Below are 6337 nucleotides of genomic sequence, written 5' to 3' on the forward strand. Positions count from 1 at the left end.
AAAATCTGGATATTGAAGTATTTGTGGGCTTAATAATTTGTTTTTTAAGTATTCAAAAGCTGCTTGACAGTTTGCATCCCAGATAAATTCTACATTTTTCCTAGATAATCTATTGATAAATTGTGCATGGTATGCAAAGTTTGGAATGAATCTACGGTAGTAATTACAGAATGCTACAAATCTTTTGGCTTCGTCGCCATTTTTGGGAGTCGGGTAATCTTGAATCGTTTTGAACTTGCTTTCGTCTGGTAAAATTCCTTTATTTGTGCATTTGTGTCCTAGAAAAGTAACTTCATGTCTGAAGAAGGAGCATTTGTCTGGGTGCAATTTTAGGTTATATTTTCGGCAAGTTTCAAAAACATCCCTTAAGTTTCTGATCATGTGACTTTCAGAGCAACCAATTACAATTAGATCATCCATATAAAGGAATGTTTGGGATGGTGATAGACCCGTGAATGCAAGGGACATCATTCTTTGAAACGAGTTTGGTGCAATTTTTAATCCGTATGGTAATCGCTTGAATCTGAATGAGCCCTTATTTGTGGAAAATGATGTTATGTCCCGAGATTTTTCTTCTAATTCTACTTGATGAAATCCTGACATTAAGTCTAAACAAGAGAAGTATTTAGCGCGTCCTAGCTGGTCAAGGATATCGTCCATTCTGGGTAGTGGGAATGTATCCGCTACTAGTTGTTTGTTAATTTTTCTATAGTCAACTACCAATCTCCACCGTTTTTCTTTACTGCCAGGTAGCGCTTTTTTAGGAACCAATAAAATCGGACTATTGAACTCAGACATTGATGGTTCAATAATATCATCATTGATCAATTTGTCCACTTGTTTATTGATTTCGGTTTTTTGATTGTGTGCTATCCTGTAGTTTTTGGTGTAGACTGGTGTTGTGTCTTTGAGTCTTAATTTTTGTTTATAGAAATTGTTGGACGATATTTGTTCAGATTCTATTGCGAATACATCATTAAATTCTGAGCATAATTTATGTAGAGGTTCTTTTACGAAATCGGGAAAATGGGGTGCTAGTTTGTTCATTATTGTGGATTTATGTTTTGAATCATGTTGTTTGTCTATTTTTAAGATTTCATAATCGGACAGTTTTTCATTTAATAGGTTTATATTTGCAATTTGCACGTCTGTGTTGTTAGTATTTAATATGCGGACATATGGGTTAGTCTTGGAAGCAATAGTGTTTGCGACGAATACCCCCGGGTGTAATTCTTGATTAGGGATAAAGATGTTATTGTCGTTTGAGGATATTGTAATGCGTACAATTTTTTCTGTTCTAGATGGGATATGGAATACATGTGTGTTTTGACTGATCCCTATATTGATTATAATTTTATATCTTGATTTATATGGATCTATTATCAATTTGTTGGTGGAATAATTGAGTGTGCAATTGAATTTTTTTATAAAGTCAAGCCCCAAGATTCCGTCACATGGGATGGGGAAATCATTTTCTATTACTTGGAAGGTGTGTACCGTTGAGAGGTTGCTGACCTTTAGTTTGGTTTCGCCTATTGTAAATAGGACGTCTTTGCCTATTCCACTAAGTTTTGTCCGTTTTTGTATGTTAACTGTATTGTCTTTTCTTAATATTTCTTGTTTTATTAGTGATACATCAGCTCCTGTGTCTAATAGTAATTTTATTGTCCCTACATCGTCAAAGTTTAAAGTTATGTAGCTATTAAGGTTGCAATTTAAATTATATATTTTATTTGTTCGATTTTTTACACCAGAGGACTTTCGGAGTTTTCCGAATTTTCTTCTATATTTGTAAATCTAACATTATTATTTTGTTGTGTTTTAGGAGGATAATTAGTTTTGGTATATCTATTGTTATAATTTCTTCGATTATAATTATTACTATAGTTATTGTAATTCCTAGTATTGTTATAGTTAGTATTATCATTTGGGTTTCTATTTTGGTAATTATTATTATAATTTCTATTATTATTGTACGAGTTCTTATTTGTGTAATTGTTTCTTTTAGTATAAAACACGCTGTGATCTTGTTCTATATTTGTAGATGTATTTACAAATTTAGCTATAACATCATTCATTTCAGTAAAATTGCCTGCTTCTATTATTGTTCTGACCTTTTCGTTATCGCAGTTCTTTATGATTGATTTCACTGCTGTTTGAGTGGCATATTTCTTTGCTGTTTCAGGGTTGACGTTGTCTGTTATGAATGCGCGTTTCAATGATTTAGTAAGATTTTCTATTTCTGACATAAATGAATTTGCGTTCTTGCCATTTTGTTTTAAATTCATTAATCTTGCCTCTGCTACCTGAACTATTTCACCCTTAATTTCTTTCTTTAATGTTTGGATTATACCATTTATAGTGTTTTCATTAGTAACTAGTAATCTAACGTCCCCTTTTAGTTTTGTTTTTATGACTTTAATAGCTGTTTCTTCATGTTCTGCTTTTATTTCGTTGATTAATTCCAGTGAATCTATGAAACTTTGAATTGTTTCTACTCCACCATCATACTCTTGAATCAGCTTAGAGGCTGTATTAAGAAATTCAATCTTTGTTTGCACCATCTTTGGTTTTGTATTATCTTGAATGTTTTCTGGGTTATCTTTTACACCTGATGTATCTTGAATGTCTCCTGGGTTATCTTTTACAGCTGGTTCTTCTGTGTCTTTTGCTATTAGAGGTTCAAAAGTTGCTTCTAGATTCGAATCTACCGGTATTGTGAATTTTATATTATGTTTTGTTGCTATACTTATTAGTTGTTTATTTAAACTATATATTAGCTCAGTAAAGCTTTTACTGCTAGATTCATTGCATATGTCTGTACTGCTACTCTTTATTCTATTATAACTGTCGAAGATAGTTTCAAGGTGCTTGTTTATGGTTTGAGGGTGTATATAAATTGTTTTATTTAGGCACTTGTATGCTTTCTGAAATTTTTCTTTCAATATTTCTATGTTCTGGTCCATTGAAATTACGTTAAAATAATTTTGTTCTTTTAATTATTTCATTTTCTGATTCTCCTATATTTTTTTTTGTTATTGTTTTTTTTTTTTCAAATTGTTTATAATTCTATTTTCTAATATTTAATTATTTCTAAAAAAAATTTTGTAATTTTTCTTATAGGGTATTTAGACTTCGTTATTGGGCAGTTTTGATATTGTGGAGCTTGCTGCGATCAGAAAGCTTTATGTGTGCTTGCAAGCTTTGTGAAATTTTCTTGAGCTTTTTTTTTTAGAAGCTCGCTTTGATCGTGGCGAGCTTTACAACTGTGCTTATGTTGTTTGTGCAATTTTGAGTGCACATGGTTGACATGTGCTCTTTGTTAGGGTATGTTGGGGTATATACGGCTGATTGGAATTTTATATTTAATTGTATAAATATATGTTTTTTTTTTTTTCTTTTTGTGTATTTTCAATTTCAATTATGCATATGTATGTATATGTATATATGTGTATATATGTATTTTTTCCTTGCTTTCTTCTTTTTTTTTTTTTTTCTAGGGTATTTTTGGCAATAATAGACTTATTCAAAAAAAAATTTTTCGGACAATATATTATTATTTTTTTTTCATTTTATTTTTTCTCTATTTTGTTAGTAATTATTTAATTAATTAATTATTTATAGTGGCAGCGCAAAAATCGCCTCTTGCCACAAAGGTGCCTTCATATAGCACACTTTTTGTTTTTTGTTAAAGTTTTTATGTTGTTTCTGCATCTGCTGCTGTTGCTGGTTGCTGCATCTGACTCTGTGACTGTTGTTGTCTCGCCTGTTTGGTCCTCTGGTGCACCTTTTCCAGCTCGTCTACTTTATTCCACAGCTTGCATGCTTCCGCCCAGGGTGGTGGCGGATCGTTGTTGATTTGGGCCAGTAGGGCCGCACGTTGCTTCCTAAAGCGGACCAGGTGGCCGCCTCGGCGCTTTGGCCTTAGGACAAGGGGGATTGCCGTCAGCGCGTCCTCCTCTCGCCTCCTTCTTGCCAGCTCCGCTCGTACTGCAGGTTGCCTGGCTCGGTATTCCTCAATAGTCAGCGGCCGTGGTCCGTCCAGCGGGCAGTCCTCCAACGCCTTTTGTAGCGCTTCGTTGTCCTTTGGCATTGATACTTCAGCTAATCCTTTTTGTGTTTTTTCTTTTTTTTTTTTACTTTTGCCTTTTTTGTATGGCAAGGATTTATTTTATTTTGCCTTTATTTTATTTGTTGCCGATAGTAGGCAGGATCGCCATAAAATAGGCGAAGGCAAGGTTTGACTTGAAGTGATTTATTGGGGCCGCAAGCCCGGTATTTATAGGAGAACGTTTACATTGGTCTTATGGCTAGTGTCCTTAACGGTACTTAAAGCTAGACATTATGCTTAAGTTCTAATTACTTATAATCTATCCCTAAAAGTATGTGCCCTAATCTTATCCCTAAAAGTATACTACAGTCCCTAACATGGTCTTCCTTTGTTTCAGAAAAAATAATAACATCGTCTATATAGACGTAGCATGTTCTACTTATCTTTTCCCTAAGGACGTCATCGATGGCCCTCTGGAAAATACTGGGTGCATTCTTGAGACCGAAGGGAAGTCTGCAGAATTCGTACTTCCCATTATTGACAGAAAAAGCAGTTTTCTCCCTGTCTTTTTCCGCTAGTGTTATTTGATGAAATCCCAATTTAAGGTCCAATGTTGTAAAATATTGGGCCTTTCCCATGTTCGACAAGATTGTTGAAATCATTGGAATAGGGTACTTGTCATCGGTAGTATTTTGGTTTAGTTTCCTAAAGTCAATTACTAGCCTCTTTTTATGGAAGCCGTTTTCATCTGTTCCTTTTTTGTCGACCACCCAGGTCGGATTATTGTAGGGAGATTTTGAGGGTCGAATTATGCCGTGGGCTAGAAGTTGTTTAACTTCTGCATTGACAAAGTCCGTAACACCCATTGGGAGCGGGTATAATCTGGAGTACACCGGTTCCCCATTTGTTCGAATAGTTGCTACAGTGTTTATGTTATATGGCAGAGCCTCGTTAGGGTCTGCAAACGCTCCTACTCTTTCGTCCATCATCTTGTTGAAAGACTTAAGTACAGCAGCCGGGACGTCTGCATCGTCGATATAAATGAAATTTACTTGTGGGCAACGGGTAAAATTAATGGCTTCAGATCCATTTTTTGTAACTATTTGGTTGTTTAACAGATTGATAGTTGCTCCGACTTTTTTTAAAAGGTCGAAACCAATTATGCCGTCGAAATCTTCCGGGATATTTATCAAGAAGAAATGTGCTTTAAGGCCAAAAATATGTATTGGGCATTTTTCCGTTACCTTTGAGGTCCCATGTATGGATCTGACATTAAATGGTTTTTCTGCGGGGGTGATGAATTTTAGTACCGCCATTGGACGAATATAATTTTTTGAGGCCCCCGTATCGATAAGTAATTTAATTGTTTTTCCTTCTACTGTTCTCGTGATGAACGGTAGAAGGGAGTGTTCCCTAAAAAATTACAAGATTCTTCACTATCTGAAAGGTCATCACTAGCTGCCAGAGCGCTCGCCTCTGCTTTTGTCTGATAGGCTTCTTCCTCAGGGGAATCCTGAGACGTGAAATGAACCTGCTGATTCTTTTTCGAGCGGAATCCAGATTTTGTGGACTTATTTTCCGAATATCTGGTTGGTTGCTTATACTTTGAAGAGGAGTCAACCTCCATGGGTTCTGGTGTTGAGAACGCCTGAGCCCCAGGATTTAGTGGTGGCTTCCCTTTGTTATTTGGTTTTTCCTGAACTCTAGTATAATGAGGAGTCTTCTTGTATGCCCCTTGGCTATTTTCTGAGCTCTATTCTGGTTAGCATTGTTTCGAAAATTTTGGTTCTTTTGTTCAAAGGGGCCCTGAGCTTTTTCCTCAGTAGCCCGCGCAAAGCTTGCAGCGAAGGCTGCGTAGTTGTGGCTTACTTGAGCTTCGTGCGCTAATGCTAGCGCAGTGGGTAAATCTTTGGGTTTTGCTGGTAGTACTACCGCCCTGAGGGATTTCTTAAGCCCCGACACAAAGGAGTGTAGCGCATCGGACCTAAACTGCTCATTAAGCACGTTCGCTGACGCTGCCTCATGTGTCATTATCGTTTTATTGGTGAGGAGGGTCAATGTTTTTTCCACCTCGTCATAGTACTGAGACAGCGATTGTTCCCCCTGTCGTAAGGTTCCCAACTTTTGCTGAATAACGCGAATGGGCGTTTTGTCAGCATAGGTGAAGTCTAGTCGAGCTATGACGCATCGACATTTTTTACAGTGTTGTACGATGCTAGAGTGGAACTAGCGGCACCTTTAACCTTATTCCTGATTATGCCTACTGCCTGGTAGTGGGCGGAACTG

The sequence above is a fragment of the Drosophila willistoni genome, unplaced genomic scaffold, assembly GCF_018902025.1.
Source record: "Drosophila willistoni isolate 14030-0811.24 unplaced genomic scaffold, UCI_dwil_1.1 Seg531, whole genome shotgun sequence".
Taxonomy (NCBI): Eukaryota; Metazoa; Arthropoda; class Insecta; order Diptera; family Drosophilidae; genus Drosophila; species Drosophila willistoni.